A 19441-nucleotide genomic window follows, 5' to 3' on the forward strand; every position below is an offset into this window, starting at 1 on the left:
AATACTACTGGTTCCAAGACCAATCACTGAGGAATTCTACTAGTAACCTTTCTCCAGCCTTTCAGTATGACTTGTACTCTCCTCTTTAACCAGTTCCTAATCTACTTTTAAATTCTCATATTAATCCCTGTTTTATCCAATTTAGCTAACAATTACTCATGTGGAACTGTATCGAATGACTCACTGAAATCCATGTAGATTAGATGTACATTTCCTTTGTCTAAAAATCAGTTATCTTCTCAACGAAAGAAATCAGACTGGTCTGGCACTGTCAAATTTTTATAAAACCATGTTGTATTTTATCCTAATGTCTATATCCTTAACAACTTTCTCTTTCAAAATGTGTTCAAAGAGCTTACATACAATTGAGGTCAAACTAATAGGCCAGTAGTTTCCTGGATCACTCCCTCCCCTCCCCCCCAACACACTTCCTAAAAACAAGCATTATATTAGCAATTCTCCAGTCCTAGGATATAGCCCCCAAGCTTATGGAGTCTTTAAAAATCTATGGGCCAGTTCCTTTAATATTCTTGGATATTATTATTTTTTAATATTCCTTTAATATAATTGGAGATTATCAGGGCCTGCAGAGACAGAGGAGAAGCCAGTACATGCCATATAAAGTCTGTGAACCAAGGAGGATTTAAAAAAAAATACCTTGTTTCATCTCTGGTGTAAATCTGTCAAAGACAATGAACATAGGGACATCCATACTGAATCAGACTTGGTTCAACTGTCCAGTATCCTGTCTCCAATAGTGGCCAACACCCACTATAGGGTAATCTGTCCCAAGCAAAGATCTCATTCTAATCCCTAATAGCAAGAGATTGGATTTAGCCCCGAAACATGAAGTTTTATCCCCCTCCTTTTGCTAGCATTAACTGTTACTATAAAAATACCATTAAAAGAATGTTAAGGTTGTAAAATCAGTAGTGGTCCTGTTGAAAAAAATTAGTATGCGATCATGTAATTAAAGACTGTATCATAATGCATATGCACAAGGGGGTTCAAATTAAATGTACACAAGCAACATTCATTCTGGCATTTACTAGTTTTTTTACTGCTTGACTTGCAACATTAACATTCTTTTAATGTAATTTTAATGCAATTTCCTAAATATTAAAAAAAAACAAAAATTCCATTATGTAGAATCATATTGATCCCTAGTTCAGACCTTTAGGGCCATACTACAGAGCTCTACAATATGAGTTAATTTAGTAAGTGGCAGCTGTAGTAGACTGCCATCCGCTATGGGGACCAGTCCTAGAGGAATGGGACAACATGGTCATGAATAATGACCAGTACTGTGGAATAGCTGATAAAGAAGTTGGATGAGTACTGTGATTCCAGACAGAGGTGACCACAGAATCATTTGTTTCTTAGTTTCAGATGAAAAAAAGTAAGCAGGAACAGATACTTATGTGACAGAGCTGAGAACTCTGCCATCCACACACAACTTTGGAGACATTCATGATTCCATAATTAAAGACCGGAAAGGATTCCTACCTGGCTTGCACCAAAAAATCCTCTCAGGGATTAGACAATAGCTTCCTATGAGGAGCAGTCTGCTGCAGTCCTGCAGAGGAACAATGGACCACACATACAAACAGTTAGGAGATGCCAAACTAAGCATGTAGCCCTCAACAACAAAGGAGCTAGGGACTTGAGGGTAGCAGGGTAGCAGGTCTGGGTCCAACCATCAAATTGCCAAACAGAACAATGACACAAGGCTACAGTCCAAACAGCAGCAGGATAAGGTGGCCATCAAGGTGTCTCAAGAATAGAGAACAGTTGCATTTAGTCCATAGTGATTTTTTAAACTAAATGTAGTGCTAATAACCACATCTATAAAGACTACCAAAACATTGAAAGCTTACTCACAATTCTGAGAGAGACTATTGTTGATATTTATGTCTTTTTCTAGCATCATTCAGAATTTTTTGTTTCCCAGGAAATGAAAGCACATGTCTTTGCATTCTTCTGAAAAATTAATGCAGGACTAGAGCTTTGCTTTTACCCTGTTCACCTCCAGTCTGTTCCTCACATTGCTCCAAGCGGTGGTCATCCTTGAAAAAACCTATTCTGTGTGAGCATTACTGCATGGTAATGAGAATATGTAGGAGCTAATTATCGTCATGGTCTTGAAGGGTATTTGGGTTTGCTGAAAAGTTTCTAATACCTCTTCTCACTCATCTGGCAGTCTTTCATTTCAAGAGAGCATATAACACATTCCACAATGGCAAATTCGTCATACAGCATATCTATGTAAATCTCTTTAGGACTTGGAAGCCTGGCCTGTATCACAAAATTCTTCAAAGGGCACAGCATTTGCAAGGTCTAATTTGGACACTTTACTATGAAATCTGTTTTCAGAGAAGTCATATCTGACACTTAAGCATATTTCGGCTCTTTCATAAACATTTAGAAAATCACTCTCACGTTTCTTAGCCACAACTTGTATTAATTGCTTTAGTCTGATATTCACAGCAAACCCAAAAACCGTGTCTTGAATACTTCTCCCATGTTGCTCATAGATTTCAGTCATTAGCTCATACACTGGGATGACACTGAATGACTTGGCCTCTAAAGCTTCAGTACAGTCTGTGAATAATTTCATAGCGTGAATGAGAAAGTAAAACTCAGCCAATTCACTGGCATTTTCCTCATCGCTGAAACATTTCCACAGTTTTTTGGGGGCACTCATCCTTACATAAACTCTGAAAGTAACTTGACATAACTTTCCAGTGTTTCAACAACCGGTCAACTGGCCCCAAGCTCTGCATTTAAAATGTAGTAAAAGTGGGGTGCGCAGGCAGCCTGGCTCAGTCACGGCTCATGCCAGTCGGGGTCCAAACCTGGCTGTGGCTCTGCAGTTTAAAATGCAGTAGGAACCAAGGCAACTTGATTAATACCCGCCTCTTAACATCCCTGTCCCAAGCTGGAGCTCTCCCATTTATACGGGCGCTAGGGCCCTGAACCTGCAAAGAAGATCCTTGTCAATGTTGAAGACAAGGAGATATCTGTGCCGAGTTAATTGCAGGATCAGGGCCAATATGGCTATTTAATAGCCTGATGTAGGCTTCATGGAAATTCTGACCTCCATGTAGTCAATGACAAAACTGCTGACATTAATGGGCTCAGGATTTCACCCCACAATTCCTAACTTATGCACCCATCTTTGAACTATGGGCCTACAATGTGTTTGAGTTATTAGCTTAATTAGATAATGGCATTATAGTGCCTTACACTTAAGAAGGAATACACCTATTAGGTGTATAGGATTTTACAACAAAACCATAATCACAACCAGATTTAAATCATTACATATGAAACAGATGCCTAATTCACTAACCACACAGCTTTAGCAGCATCGAGGAATCTGCTGGAGTTAAATTAGCCACCAGAGGGAGATCACAGTATTCCATGAAGGCAAGAGAAACACGGGAAGCTACCAAGCAAACATCAGAGCTTCAAAATTCATAGCCCATTAAGGGAGAAAGATTTAACCAACGCCATAAACTGACATGCAGCTGATATGCTGAGTGAAGAGCTTTCCTCCAGCACTAATTCTGTTTGTAGTGTGGTCTTGAGCAAGTCTATTTGCATTTGAACCACTGGAAAATCCAGAGTATACCCTGGTGCCACGTATTACATGCATTTTATTTAACAACATGCACGTATATCAGCCAAAACTTGAGGTCCTCACTCATGCAAAACCCTCACAAGTTTCTGTGGGACCTGAGGACTTAGCCCTATATTCTTGTCTAGGGGTATTCGTTATTTAGCTATGGTCCAAACCATGCCCATCATTCTAGGATATCATGTATCACTCTGACCACTCAGATCAGCAGATATAGGTTTAGAACACATCTGGTTGTGCCAGGGGTGGCAGTTTTGCAACCATTTTGGCGGTGCCCAGGAAGCCCAGCACTCACACCCCTCCCCCACTCAAACTCTCCCACCACCACCACCACCCGCTGCCTAAGGCTCTGAGAAGAAATTTGGGTGGGGGACAGGTGTGGGCTCTGGGAGGAAGTTTGGGTGCTGGGTGCAGGCTCTGGACTGAAGCAGGGAATTGGGGGGCAGGCTCTGGGAGGGAGTTTGGATACAGGAAATACAAGGGGTGGAGCTCTGGAGCCTTTGGGTGCAGGTGGGAGTCCAGTGTGCCAGGAATGTGGGTGCAGAGCAGGGTGAGAAGTGCAGGCTCTGAGATGGAATCTGGGTGCTGGCTCTGGTCTGGGACAGGGAGTGGGGGTGCTGGGTGCAGGCACCACAAGGAAGTTTGGGGGCTAGAGGGCGAGGGAGGTTGAGGACAGGGGCATGAGGGGTGAAGGCTCTAGAAGGAGTGAGGAGCACAAGAGGGACAGCGGGGTGATTGGGGGTGCCACACTTATCTGGGAACACCTCCCTTTAGCAACACCTCCTGGGGGGGTAGGAGTCTCCAGAGGCTGCTGCCCCTGCACATTTCCCCCCTTCTGTCCCGTGTGTTCCCCTCTGCCACCCCCTGTATCCCCTCCTGCACATCCCTATTAGTAGAGGGGTCTGTTCCATCCACACTTGCCTACAGCATTATGACTAGTAATAGCAATTGTTGCTTTTGGTACAATCCACAGTGCTTTTAACTAGCTAGCAGACGCTCCCCATTGGCCATCTTTATTATTTTCTCTTAAGCATACGTCCTCAGGCCCAGGAATCTGCTAAATTTATCCTCTGTGCTATGCCTGAACTGAAATGCACAGGGTAAGCAGGGGTATTTTTAATTGTAGGTAAACCTCATCTACAAACAACCTCTCATTTCATGACTATAGATGGTACATTTTCCAGGCCAGCTGAAATCAAAACCCGTGCTTTCCTTCCGCAAGCCCCAAACGACTGTTTTCTCCTGATTCTTTTGGTGCCTGTGTAAGTAGGATGTCACTTGGCAAGGAAATTAACTGCACAGGAGACCTGGGGAAGGACGTGGCCCATAGCTTCAAGCATTTTGCTCACGCTGGAGATAAAGCCAGGGAGGTTTATATGCCTAAAGCTACATGGCTCATGCAAATGCCAGAGTCACAGGAAGTGCGAGGCTCTAAGGACAAATAAAATGTCAAAAAGCTAAGCTATTTTTCTGCTAGGTTCACAAAACCACATGGCATACAAATGAAAACGAGCCATCTGGTCAATCTTTCTGAGATCTTAAATTAAGCATCTGGAGTCAGCTATACCAATGCAACCCAACTGGCACTATTCATAGGCAAAACACACATACATGCTATCAGCAGCAGAGATGTGGCTGTTATGAAATAAGCTTCAGTAATTCTGGGCCCATATACACTCTCAGGCATGTCTACACTAGGAAATTATTTTGAAATAACTTATTTCAAAATAATAACTCCTGAAATAACGATTTCGAAATAGCATGTCTACACTACAGGGAAGCCTCAAAACTAGTCCGAGGCAGGGTCCCTTAGAGCACATCTACACAGCAGGGCTAAAGACGAAATAAGCTATGCAATGTGAGCTACGTCAATTGCATAACGTAAGTCGAAATAGCTTATTTCGGCATTTGGCGCTGTCTACACAACACGAAATCTGAGGAAGAGCACTCTTCCTCCAACTTCCCTTACTCCTTGTAAAATAAGGGTTACAGAAGTCGGAGTAAGTAGTCCTCCAGCTCGACATTATTTTGACATTATGTTGAAATAACTGCTTGTAGTGGAGACATGGACTGTGTTATTTTGGAATATCGTTAGTTATTCTGAAATAACACTGCTGTGTAGACGTGTCCTTAATGTGGATGTGCTACCTCGACTTAGACCCCAAGAGGACTTGGGGAGTAATTACTTTGCATGACTGGGGAATAGTTATTTCAAAATAGCAGTAGTGAAGTGTCCACACTACCGCTATTTCGAAATAACTATTTTGAAAGAAGTATTATTCCTTGTGGAAAGCAGGAGTTATTAGTTTGGTAGAACCAGCTCCTTATTTTGAAATAAAGGGCTTGGTAGTGTGGACACTCCACTTGTTATTTCAAAATAAGGGGAGTTATTTTGCAATCAGTCCCTAGTGTAGACTAGGGCTCCGTGAGGTGTTCTACTGTTTAATTCACATCACCCCACCCCTCTGGTCAGGTAGTTTCAGAACTGAGATCCTGTCCATTCTCTTCTATTTATGTTTTTGTATTATAACCACCAGCATACGTGCCGCACTGCATCTGTCTGAACTCTCTGAATAAATACTTGGCTCTACTGAAGTTAATGGGAGTTTTGTCATTAGCTTCAGGGCAGCCAGGATTTTATCCCTGGTTTTCCTGGTTCTTTCATCCTGTCTAAGGACATGCTGCCATTATTATTAATGTATTAATGTGCCTGTGACAGGGCACGCGCTCTGCACTGGCCCTGTAAGGGCAAAATCCAGGCCTGCAGCAGGGGGTGGAAGTAAAGACCCAGCTGAGGCTGTTCTAGCTAATGAGGGCCCAACTGGGGGCTATATAAAGGGGAGTAGTCTCTCACCTGGGGGGAAAGCAGCAAGGGGCTGGCAGCTGAGGAAGCAGGAGGCTCTCAGGAGCTAGAGCAATGCTGGGGCAGCAAGGCAGGGCTAGGGTTGCTCTAGCCAAGCGAGCTCCCAGGCTGTAGGGCCTGGAGCAAGGCCCGAGGCTAGGAGGGCTGTAGCGAGGCAGTCCTGGTAAGTGGGGGTGGTAGGTCCACATCCCGTCGCCGGTGATGAGCGGTCCTTACAGACTGCAGTTTGCCCTGAGACGGGCTAGATGAAGACTGGTAGTGGGTCACTGAAGCAGCCCCCCAACAGTGCCATATGAAGACCCAGATGGAATTGGGGCCAACAGTGCTGAATCCCGTGCCCAGAAGTTTACAATATAAACAGACAAGACAAAGGGAGCATTATTATTCCATGGCATGGAAGAGGATTTGAGGCACAGAAAGTTTAAGTGACTTGCTCAAGGTCACATGCAGAATCGATGGCAAACAAAGAGATTGAAGACACATCTTCTAAATCACAACCCAGTGATTTAACCACAAGCCCATCCTTCTGCTGTGCTTTTTCTCTCTCCCCTAATTTTCCAATAGCCAGGTGTCTATCCCCCCTCCTCGAGGGCCTGATTCTAACCTCTCTTGCACTCCAGTAAATCAGGAGTAATTCCACTGATGTCAGGTAAGGGAGAAAAGAATATAAGTTATCAATGGAGAGTTCTTCATGATTTACCGATACATACATAAATAAATACATAAAAATCAGTTTTGTTCCTTGTTGAACTGTCATATCCAGAGCAAAATCAATTACTGGGCTCTTTGAGTAAAGCAAATAATGTTATAATGGAAAGGGAAAGGCCATTAGATTTCTTGGCAGAATCCCACATTTGAACTGTGAGCGCTTAAACTGGCAGCATACCATGTTTAGAAAGGCAGACATTTTAGGAACAGCGATCTGTGTCTGTAGTGGAGATAGCTATACAAATTCAGGGGTCATCCTCTTCCTCCTGCTTGGGTAGGGAGCAATGATTACAAATGTAAATCTAGATTCATAGCCAGCACATTGTCAGTGCAGTGAGGTGGTGAATATCCTTCAGGTCCCTGGCGAAGTAATGAAGGGGACACGGATGTGATGTGTTCCATCGTTTATGCATGTTGATCACAGTTGCATACAGGCATTTGCTTCATTTTCCATTTAAAGGGAGTTTGTCCACCTCTTCCAGGGGCTGTCCTGATGCGATTCAGTCTCCACCGGACTTTCCTTGTCAGGATCAATGACAAGCAGTATCGATGCTCCACGTGGTGCTCCATTAAATCTTGGCATCAAAGGTGAGAGTAAAGGTCCCATCTCAGCCCCACAGAGGGTTGCGGGATTTTAATCTGGTCTTTGGTGGGTTCTGTAGCTCACCATGCAACGCGAGACTCATGTTGGCATTGATGTGGTTGAGAAAGCGAGATCTCTGAGCAGCTCTTCTAGTCTTGTGGTCACTGCTGGTTGGTTGAGTTCAACTGAGTCAATCCTGGGGAACTCCCAGTCGATTGCAATCGGCACTCGGCAGGCTCCCTGCTTGTCCCAGCCCCATGCCACCAGCCCTTTCCTGGGAGTGGCCAGCTTGGCTCCATTACCCTGTGTGTGTGGAGAGGGAGACAGGGGGGCTGCTAGCAAGCACTGCTCCCATTGGCTGGAAACAGGGAACTCTGGCCAATGGGAGCAGATAGGCACAGTGCTGGCAGAAAGGGGAAGAGTGTGGAGCCATGTGGCCTCCATCGCCATTCCCAGGGCTATAGGGGCATGTTGGCCCCTTGTGGGAAGTGACGTGGGGCCAGGGCAGGCAGGCAGCTTGCCTCTGCCTCACTCCGTCATCAACTGGGAGCCACTAGTGGTACATGCCACCCAGCAGGAGGCTGCGCACCAACCCGCACACCCCTCTTGGGGCCAGCACCCTATACCTGCTCCAGCATCTCAAACCCCAGCCCTGCCCCCTCCCAGAGCCAGACCCTGCAGCCCCTCCTGCAACCCAAGCCCTAGCCCTGAGCTCCAAGCCACCTCCTAGAGCCAGAACTAAAAAACACCCCAACCTTGATCACCCTCTCAGAGCCCCATATCCCCTCCTGAACCTTTTCCTGTGCCTCAATTTGCTGGCTCAAACCTGACCCCTCCCCAGAGCCAACACCCACATTCCCTCCCAAACCCCATCTCCATGACCCAGCCTGGTAAAAGTGAGTGAGGATGAGCAAGCTATGGGGAGCGGGGGATGGAGTGAGTGGGGCAGGGCTTCGTGGAACCCTCAGGTAAGAGGGAGGATAAATCTTGGGTTGCCCTAGTGACCCTGAGCATCAAAAAGTTGGGGACCACTGCTCTCATCTATGAAGCCTGTGTAATACATGAAATAGTACCAGGAGCCAGGGGAGTTGATTTGAGCATCCCTACCTGGTACTCATCATGTTATTGATAGGGATGTGAAAGTGTAAACGTGTAAATGGTTAATCTTCACGGTTATACCCCCCCTCCCCCCCACACACACTGTCTTTGTATCAGAGGCAGTAGTGGGGAGGTTGAAGGCGGGAGCCACTGCTTGCAGGAAGCTGGCTTTTAAGTGCCGGTCCCCACTCATGCTGCTGGTTCTGATACAGAGGCAGCTAGGGGAGAGGACAGGCAGTTCCGTGGGATCCACCTGCTCTCCACATGTAAACATGTAACATGTTTACCTAAAAACCTGAATTTTAACATCCCTAGTTATTGAGTCGTCTATCAAGGAGTTTAGAATAACTTCTGCGAGACTACACAGGTGCATGGTATTCTGCTGCAGAATATACCAATGCAACTGCTGTGGTTCATCAGCTCTGTGGACTGCAGCCCCTTAATGTTCTGGCCAATTTCCTGATAAGTGCAACATGAGACCTGACCTTATCGTGGGTGTTCTTGTCAAAAGGTGAAACTCTGATCCAGTGTAATGCAAAGACAATTTGGGGTTAGCCTTGTGGATGATTACTGCAGAACTGAGTTTGGTATTAGCCATTTCATTGATCAGACGGGAAGTAGTCACCATGTGTGTTTTTTTCTCCGATTAAGCTTAAGTTTCCAGCATTGGAAATAATCAGCCATTGTGCTAAGACTTTGGGTTAGCGTGCAGCTGATAGTCTGGAGGCTTGTACGCTGAACAACTAGGGCAACGTCATCCACATACTCCAGACATGCATCTGACAAAGTGGGTCTTTGCCCACGAAAGCTTATGCTCCAATACATCTGTTAGTCTGTAAGGTGCCACAGGACTCCTTGTCACTCACACATATTCCATATGTGAATTTCCTTGTCTCCATGACTGAGTATCTCCAGTGTACTGATTAAAAAGCATCAGGGTCAGGATGGAGCCCTGAGGAATGCCTGAGCTAAGAGTTCTTAGTCTACTGACCTGGCCATGAAGGGGTACCTGAAATCAGGGTCCCTGGTCATTGCCACCATGAGGCTTATAATTTGCTGGCAGTGAGTGGCATGGTATATGTAGGGGGGGGGGGGAGGCACTGTCTCCAGTCTGTGTTGTATACTGAGGACAAATCAACAAGGGTGATCCCTGTGTTCAATTTATGTTGGAAACCTATCTCAGTGGAATCAGGGTATGTCTACACTGCAGCGTTTTCCTGGAAATATGGCCGTTTTTCCGGAAAACGCAATTCTTACGTCCAAACTGCCATTGTGTGCTTTCGACAGAATATTCTGCCAGTCAAACGGGTGTCCTTTGCATGCACTTGTTATGGTGAAAATCATCAGGGCCAAAGGTGGGAACTAGTGCGCAGGGTAGCTAGCAAAGCTTCTCCAGCAGGGCTTGAAGAAACCTCCCCACGAGGCTTGCAGAGGAGCGGCATCACAACCAGCACTCCCCCTCCATGGAGGAAACTGGCTGGTGAATCATCACAGCCGAAGATCCCATGGGAAGCAAGACTAAGAGGAAAAACAACTGAAGAGAGTTGGCAGTTTTTCAAATGGACATTATTAAGGACCCCAAGCAAACTATTCCGCTGCGTAGGAAAGATAGAAAGTATGGCAAAAGACCTCCTTGGCTTAACCAGGAGATCTTGCATGATCTAAAAATCAAAGAGGAGTCGTATAAAACGTGGGAACTAGGTCAAATTACAAGCAAACATCGCAAGAATGCAGGCGCAAGAATAGAAAGGCGAAGGCACAGACCAAGATCAATCTAGTTAGAGACATAAAGGGTAACAAGAAGATAATCTACAAATATATTAGAAACAAGAGGAAGACCAAGGACAGAGTAGGCACATTGCTCAGTGAAGAGCAAGGAACAAAAACAGGAACTTGGAAATGGCAGAGATGCGTAATAACTTCTTTGTTTCGGTTTTTGCCTAGAAGACAAGGGTGACGGGATGCCTAACATAGTGAATGCTAGTGGAAATGGGGTAGTTTTAGGAGTTAAAATAAAAAAAAACAAGTTAAAAATTACTTAGAAAAGTTAGATTTCTTCAAGTCACCAGGGCCTGATGAAATGCATACTAGAATATTCAAGGAGGTGATAAAGGAGGAATCTGAGCCTTTAGCTATCATCTTTGAAAAGTCATGGAAGGCGGGAGAGATTCCAGAAGACTGGAAAATGGCAAATATAATGCCCATCTAGAAAAAGGGAAATAAGAACAACCCAGGAAACTACAGACCAGTTTAACTTCTGTGCCAAGGAAGATAATGGTAAGAGTAATTAAGGAAGTCATCTGCAAACAACTGGAAGATAAGAAGGTGAACAGCCAGCATGAATTTGTAAAGAACCAATCATGTCAAACCAGTCTGATAACTTTCTTTGATAGGATAACAAATCTTGTGGACAAGGGAAAAGCGGTGGATGTGGTATACTTAGACTTTAATAAGGCATTTGATATGATCTTGCATGACCTTATCTATAAACTAGGAAATACAACATAGATGGGGCTACTATAAATGGGTGCATAACTGGCTGGATAACCATTCTTAGAGAAAAACAACCAATGGTCTGGTAGCACTTTCTAGACTAACAAAACATGTAGATGATATCATGAGCTTTTGTGGGCACAGCCCACTTCTTCAGATGACTGTGCCCTCGAAAGCTCATGATACCATCTACATGTTTTGTTAGTCTGTTACAGAAAAAAAACAACAAATGGTCTGGTAGCACTTTATAGACTAACTCGGCTACCCCCTGAAGCTTCATTCTCAAAGAGTAGTTATTAATGGTTCACAATCATGCTGGAAGGGCATAAAAAGTGGGGATTTGCAGGGGTCTGTTTTGGGGCCAGTTCTGTTCAATATCTTCATCAGTGAGTTAAATGAAGACATAGAGAATACAATTATTAAGTTTGCAGATAATAGGGAGGGGTTGCAAGTGCTTTGGAGGATAGGGTCATAATTCAAAATGATCTGGACAAACTGGAGAAATGGTCTGAGGTTAACAGGATGAAGTTTAATAAAGACAAATGCAAAGTACTCCACTTAGAAGGAATAATCTGTTTCACACATACAGAATGGGAGGGGTCTGTCTAGGAAGGAGTACTGCTGACAGGGATCCAGGGGTCATAGTGCACCACAAGCTAAATATGAGTCAACAGTGTGACACTGTGGCAAAAAAAGCAAACATGATTCTGGGATTTTGTGGTGACCTTGAGGCTTTTTTTTCCACCGCCTCCGCCTCTGAGAATATTTCCAAACCACCAATCAGTCTGACCTACTAGATTCCCCCTATCAACACCAAAGGAAAAATAATTCTATATGAACTCCCCCTGATGATCGGAATTACAATCTGGATTTCTATATACAAAGCTTCCGCAACAATGCACAGACTGACATTATTCACAAACGACAACAAGCGACACACAATCTCAGCCGTGCTGAACACTATGCCATCCAGAGTCTCAAAAACAACCTGGACATTATAATCAAACCAGCTGACAAAGGGGGTGCTGTGTTTATTATGAATAAGGCCGACTATAACCAGGAGGCAACCAGACAACTCTCCAACACCACATTTTACAAACCTCTCTCCTCTGATCCCACCTCGGAATACCAAAAGAAACTACACTGTCTCCTTAAAGGCCTCCCTACAGCTACTCGGAAACAAATCCACACAGAAACACCATCTGAACTCCAACCAGGATTGTTCTATCTGCTTCCCAAAATCCATAAACCTGGACACCCCGGACGTCCCATCATCTCAGGTATCGTCATGCTCACTACTGGTTTATCCAGCTATGTAGACTCTCTTCTCAAACCCTACGCAACCAACACCCCCAGCTATCTCCGAGATACTACTGACTTCCTAAGGAAACTACAAAACATCGATAACCTCCCCGATAACACCATCCTTGCTACCATGGACGTAGAAGCTCTATACACCAACATCCCACATGAAGACGGATTACAAGCAATTAGAAACACTATCCCAGAGGACACCACTACTGCCAATCTGATAGCAGACCTATGTAACTTTGTTCTCACCCACAATTATTTCCAGTTTGAGAACAACTTATACCTCCAGATCAGCGGCACAGCCATGGGTACACGCATGGCCCCACAATACGCTAATACCTTTATGGCTGACTTAGAACAACGTTTCCTCAGCTCCCGTCCCCTTTTACCCCTTCTCTACTTACGCTACATCGATGACATCTTTATGATCTGGACGCATGGCCAAGAAACACTGGAGACATTCCACAGAGATTTCAACAACCTATACCTCACCATCAATCTCAGCCTGGACTATTCTACACGAGAGATCCATTTCCTGGATACCACAGTACAAATCACCAATGGAAAATTAGACACCACTCTCTACAGAAAACCCACCGACTCATACAGTTACCTACATGCCTCCAGCTCCCATCCAGAATACACCATACGATCCATCGTCTATAGCCAAGCCCTTCGATACAACCGCATCTTCTCTAATCCCACTGACAGAGACCAGAAACTTCAGGATCTCTACCAATCATTTATAACCTACCTACCCGGAGAAATAAAAAAACAAAATTGAAAGAGCCAGATGAATACCTAGAAACCATCTACTTCAAGACAGACCCAAGAAAACCAACAATAGAACACCACTTATCATCACCTACACCTTGGTGCCCTAGGCGACCGCCTAGTTCGCCTTTATGTACAGGCCGCCCCTGATTGTGTCCAGTTCTGGGCACTACATTTCAAGGAAGATGTGGAGAAATTGGAGAAGGTGCAGAGGAGAGAAAAAAAAAAAAAAAGATTAAAGGCCTAGAGAGCATGGGCTGTGAGGGAAGACCTGAAATAATTGGGCTTGTTTAGTTTAGCAAAGAGAAGACCGAGAGGAAACATGATAGCATTTTTCAAGTATCTAAAAGAGTGTTAAAACGAGGAAGGACAAAAATTGTTCTTCTTGGCCTCTGATGATAGGACAAGAAGCAATGGGCTTAAATTGCAGCAAGGGAGATTTAAGTTCAACATTAGGAAAAACTTCCTGTCAGAGTGGTTAAACACTGGAATAAATTGCACAGGGAGGCTGTGGAATCTCCATCACTGGAGATATTTAAGAGCAGGTTGGACAAACATCTATTAGGGATGATCTAGATCAGAGCTACTTAACACATGGCCCGCGGGCTGCATGCGGCCTGTGGACCATTCGTTTCTAGCCCACGATGTGGTTTCGGTTTATGCGGGGCTCAACATGTCGCCTGTAGGTGGGATGCTTTGAACATGACCTACACTGGGAACATGCTCCACAATGGCGAGGCGTCTCTCAGGTGGGATGAGTATTGAAAGATGCAAGAGGACAGGCTGGCTGGAACAGACAGGTACAGAGTGTCGGCATTTCTAGCCCCCAGGGAGGAGGTGCTGGGCGCGCCAGGGCATTGTGGGAAGTGCTAGCTGCTTAGCCCTGTGGGCAGAGCCTGAGAGGTGCTGACTAGCTCACACTGGCCACCTTTGGGTCTGGCGCCATGGCTGGGCAGCCCTGCCTCCATCCTGCACGGAGCAATGGACTCCCGCCTGGGAACATCAGCCCTGCTGGGAATCCAGGACAGGGCTCTCGGGCACCTGTCCTGTTTTGCCTCCCATGTCTGGCCTGACTCATCTAGCTCCCCATCCACCGCAGACTGGAGCACTCTGGCTTGGAAACTTTTCTTTTTATAGTAAAATCACTCCAAGAAACGCACAACCTGAAGCTCCAGTCTAAGCACCCAAAACACTGGTATAGAATTTTCTTTTTAATAAGAAGCATTAAAAATGGCAACAAAGAAGAGACATTTGTTGGATGAACACAGGGTTTTCAACACTGGTTGGGAGATGGAATTCGCTTTTGCAGAGAGAAATGGAACACCAATGTGTCTTCTTTGTCAATAGACTATTGCTGAGTTAAAGAAAACAAACCTGCAATGGCACCATGAATCTTGTCATCCTGAGTTCAAAGATTTGTATCCACCTGACAGCAATTTAGGAAAACTAAGATATGATCCTTACTGGAAGTTTACCGTATTTAACAAGAGGTGTTCTGTTTGTAATTGTGAAGCTAAAACAAAAAAGTAGTCAAGATAATGGTCTTCTGTTGATATGCGTTTTAGTAGCTAAATTCATGGACTGTCATTGCTCATTAAAAGTGGTGTCATATAGGTGGAAATTGGATAAATATTGCATTGTATTAATATCAGCAGAACTGACTTAAATGGGGCCTGCATGTTGTGTTGTCTTGCCTTAATCTTTGTATTCATGCCTGTCAGCATGAAAGAAGCTATTTGCATATATTTGCATATATATTTGCATGTATATGCAACCACACTTAAGTTGTGGCCTTCAGCATGTGCTGTGAGTATCATTGTGGCCCCTGGGGCTTCCAAAGTTGAGTAGCCCTGATCTAGATGGTGCTTGGTCCTGCCGTGAGGGCAGGGGATTGGACTTGATAATCTCTTTAGGTCCCCTCCAGTTCTAGTATTCTATGATTCTATCCACTAGTCCTGTCTCCCAATCCTTGAGACTCAGGGGACACTGGCAGAACAGATATTCATGACGTATAGAATTGGTGGTGTCCCCAAATCCTTCGGGCACTCGTCTGCACTAGCGGAAGAGACTCAGGATTTGACCCTCCAGTTCTTTCCAATGGGAAACCCAATATCTCAATCCCAGGATCCATTCCTATACTATTTATATATGGAAGATTTCCATTTAAATCAGTGGGAGTTTTGTCCAGGTGAGGCATGCAGGATCAGATCCCTAGATGAGATAATTAAATGATTGATATTAGCAGTACTGCAGTAGTACCCAAAGCCACAGACAGGATTAGGGCCCCACTGTGGTAAGTGCAGAAGATGTACTCTCGAGAAAAACTACTAAAAAACAGTGATACTAAATTTCACTGTAAAATATGAGGGAATCTTGTTTTCTGGCCCAATAGTGCTGGAAAATATCTTGGAAACTTCCTGGATTTTGATTTAGACATGAAAAACCCCCACAACAATTGTTGATATGAAGGATGGAGTAAGTAGCAACTGCTTACTGTTAAAGTTCAGGGCACTTTTGTATGATTCATCATGTGCTTACTTCTCTCTCAAAGTGTGGGGTGGGGAGGAAGAGAGCAGAAAAGAGCGGAAGAGAGGGAAGAGGAAGGGAGGAAATTGATGACATTCAGAGTTACCAGATGAAAGGCAATGTAGGTTACCTTCTGACTGTGATTTGGCTACATTTCAAATGAAAAACAAACAAACAGACAAAACTGCTGTCAGATGCTCACTACTTCTTCCCCTTGCAGGAGAAACAAATGAGAACAGGTTGAACTTCTGTAGTCCGGCACCATCTGTGCCAAACCAGAGAATTTGCCAAATCACAGGAGGTCACTATTGTCTAGCAGTATTACCAACTTTTCCACTGCTTACTGGGCTCTTAGAAGACATTTAGGGGTAAATTAGAGCTAAATAACAAGCACAGAACACTGAGAACCAGGACTGGTAGCTGTTATCAAATTGAATGGAACTGCAGAAAACTTGGCCACACCCATAAGTGGACATCTGGTGAACTAAAAACATGCCGGACCATGGATGTTGCCAGACTACAGAGTTCTGGATTAGAGAGGTTCAACCTGTACTTGAACCTGGTTCAACCTGTACTTGAACCTGGTTCAACCTGTACTTGAACCTGGTTCAACAAGAGGAGGGACAGTATTGATTTATCACTATTCTCTTTTTAAAGAATAAACAGGATTTATTTTATTTATCTATTTTCTGAGAGCCTCCCCTGCAGGAAGTTGAAGAGCAGCCCAGGAATTCTGCAAGAGTTATCTCATTGAGGCTTCAGGGGTGCCATTAACATCTGCGAAGGATGCAGGAAGTGTATCCTCCCGCTCTTAAGGTCCATGGAAAAGGACATGCCTGGCTCCCATGGAAGATATTTTTCTCCATGCAGCTGTTCTGGCTCTCTGAACCTCCTTTGCCAGCACAATAAAGAATCCTCACGCCAGGGAGCAGGAGCTGCAAAAGAAACTCTGCGGGAACTCATGCTGCTCAAACACTCCTAATACCCAATGAGATTTCACAGCAAAAATCCATAAGGTCAGCAGGGGATAATGCGGATTCCCTTGCTCTGCAACTTTGCATATCATTCTAGATCTACATGCATAGAGCTAATTGAGGAGAATCCCTGAGAGTCACCTGCTGACAAAGAGATAATGTTACTATAGTGCAGTGGCTCCCCTGCCAGCAGGGACCTGGGGTATTTCATGGTCTTCTACGTGTTTGAAGGCTTCTTTACGGGCAGTGCAGCTTGTCCATCTTTCAGGGTAGTGAAACGCACAGCTCATTACTCACGGTGAAATTCAACACAGCTAGCTGACCAGAGAATGGAAATGGACTAGAAACCTTTGTGTTTGCAGCAGTTTGGGACACTAAACCAAGAAACCCAGGAAACCCTTACAGAAATTGTGTCAGAAAAAGTTAGTTGGGTAGAGGGTGATAATACGGTCAAACATATTTTGGGGCGGGGGACATGGAAGGGAGGAGAATGATTTACACTAAAGAACAATACCAACCCAATAACAAATGGGTATAAACTGGCCATGAAGAAATTCAGGCTGGAATTTAGTACATTTCTAAATATCAGCGGTAAGGGTGTGCACAGGAATGAAGACGGAGGTGTAGACGGAGCTTGGTCCTGCCTTGAGGGCGGGGGGCTGGACTTGATGACCTCTTGAGGTCCCTTCCAGTCCTATTATTCTATGATTCTATGAATATTCTAATATTTTATGAATATTTTGCCACTTTTGGAAAGATGGATGAGCTGCATCCTTCCCCCAAAGTATGACTGCCTCTTCTGGCATATGGAGGAACTGACTCTTTCTCCTCCTCCACACCAGGTGGAGGAACTGCCTTCCATCATATCCCCCCAGCAGGGCCAACAGACTCACCAGTCCACTGGGAAAGTAAGGGGCCCCTGCTCTGCACCCCTGGAAGGAGCGGAGCCTCAGGAGAAAAGGGCGGGACTGGGGCTAGGCAGTCCTCAGCACTTCCTGGGAAGCACCTTATCTGTGCCGCTCCTGGACAGCCCTTAGTGTTGCTCAGAACGCACAGCTCAGTCCTCCAGCAGTGATTTAAAGGGACTGGGGCTCTGGCTGCCACTGCTGCCATAGTTGAGGCTGCCGGGAGCTCTGGGCCCTTTTTTATTGCTGGGTTCTGGGGCAGTTGCCCCCTTTCTCCCCATCCCCTCACCCAGATTGACGGAGCTGGGTCTCCCTCCTTCCCCACAAAGCCCCTGGACCATGGAGCTGGTTCTCCTGCCATGGCCCTGGGTCTTGGCCAGAGGAACTTGCTTCCTCTGCTCTGACCCCAGAGGAGTTTTGTGCCTCTGCTGTTTGGGGACATTTCCCTGCTTGACCCCCTTGCCCGGAGCAAGAGGAGTGATGTTCTGGTGCAACCTTCCCTTAGGAGGCATGAGGGCAAACAAGCTAACAAGTTTTAAGATACAGCTTGGTAAATGTGTGTGGGGGATTACATGGCAGGATTGCCAACCACAGCAAGGAACTGAATGCAAAGACCCAGAAGGGCTCTTCCAGGCCAACATGTCTATGCACCTAACCAAAAGACAGCAATGTGCTACTATGTTCACTCATCCCTATCTTTGGCACAGGTGTTGTGGAACAGAAGGGGTCTTATGTGGAGCCTAAGTCTTCTCCCAGTACTGGTAGCACCCCTCTCAACATGGCTACATTCATATAATTTTCATTCCTAGGCTCTTTCCTCCTCACTTTTATGTTTCCGTTTCTATTCTCTCTGCCTCTCTTCCCTGCCATCTGTTTAGTGAACTTACTCCTGGCATAGTATCCAGCTGCCCCACTGTGCCCAGGCAAAATTCCCACTTGAGCATTCCTGGAGTGAAAATCGTAAGGTCAATTTTCTTATTGTCTAACACTTACATTGCAGTGAATCCTGGAAATCACAAGCAAATCAGTTTCATTGTGCTAGGCGCTGTACAAACATACTGTCAATGGCAGAGCACACCTCAAAGAACTTACAGGCTGAAAAGAAAAGACAACAGGAGGATGAGAGAAACAAGTGAGAGGGGAGAGGTGAAGAAGAGTGGCCAGGAGAACAGCTTTGTTCTTGCACAGTTTACATGCACAAATCTTAGTCTCTCAGTTCCAGCCAATCCCAACGTTGTCACCTGCAAATCCATTACCAGAGACTATTTCCCTGTGCACTATGGCAAAGCGATTAGAAGGAGAATAACATGATGGCTTTACAGATGCTGGCAGGCAGTTTTTCCCCAGGCAGAAAGGGCAGCATAGAATCATAGAATAGTAGAACTCGAAGGGACCTTGAGAGGTCATCAAGTCCAGTCTCCTGCAGTCATGGCAGGACCAAGCACCATCTAGATCCGTGGTGTTCAACAGGTTAACCACTAATCACAAGTGGCTATCTGGCCAGTTGAGTGTGGCTAGTTCACTAGCTTCAGAACTGGTTGGACACCATGGATCTAGATCATCCCT

General features: G+C 45.1%; 1 protein-coding gene across 2 annotated transcripts in view; it reads right to left on the reverse strand.

The window, feature by feature from the left end:
* Positions 1–19441, reverse strand: part of CTIF (cap binding complex dependent translation initiation factor) — a 420270-nt gene that overhangs the window by 398956 nt on the left and 1873 nt on the right. Inside the window, exon 2 of one of the 2 annotated variants that reach the window (XM_075932695.1) lies at positions 1507–1576. The exons of the other annotated variant lie outside the window; for it this stretch is intronic. The gene's annotated coding sequence lies outside the window, so the exon portion shown is untranslated. The remainder of the gene's footprint in view (positions 1–1506; positions 1577–19441) is intronic. 2 annotated transcript variants of the gene reach the window in all.

This window comes from Pelodiscus sinensis, chromosome 6, assembly GCF_049634645.1.
Source record: "Pelodiscus sinensis isolate JC-2024 chromosome 6, ASM4963464v1, whole genome shotgun sequence".
Taxonomy (NCBI): Eukaryota; Metazoa; Chordata; order Testudines; family Trionychidae; genus Pelodiscus; species Pelodiscus sinensis.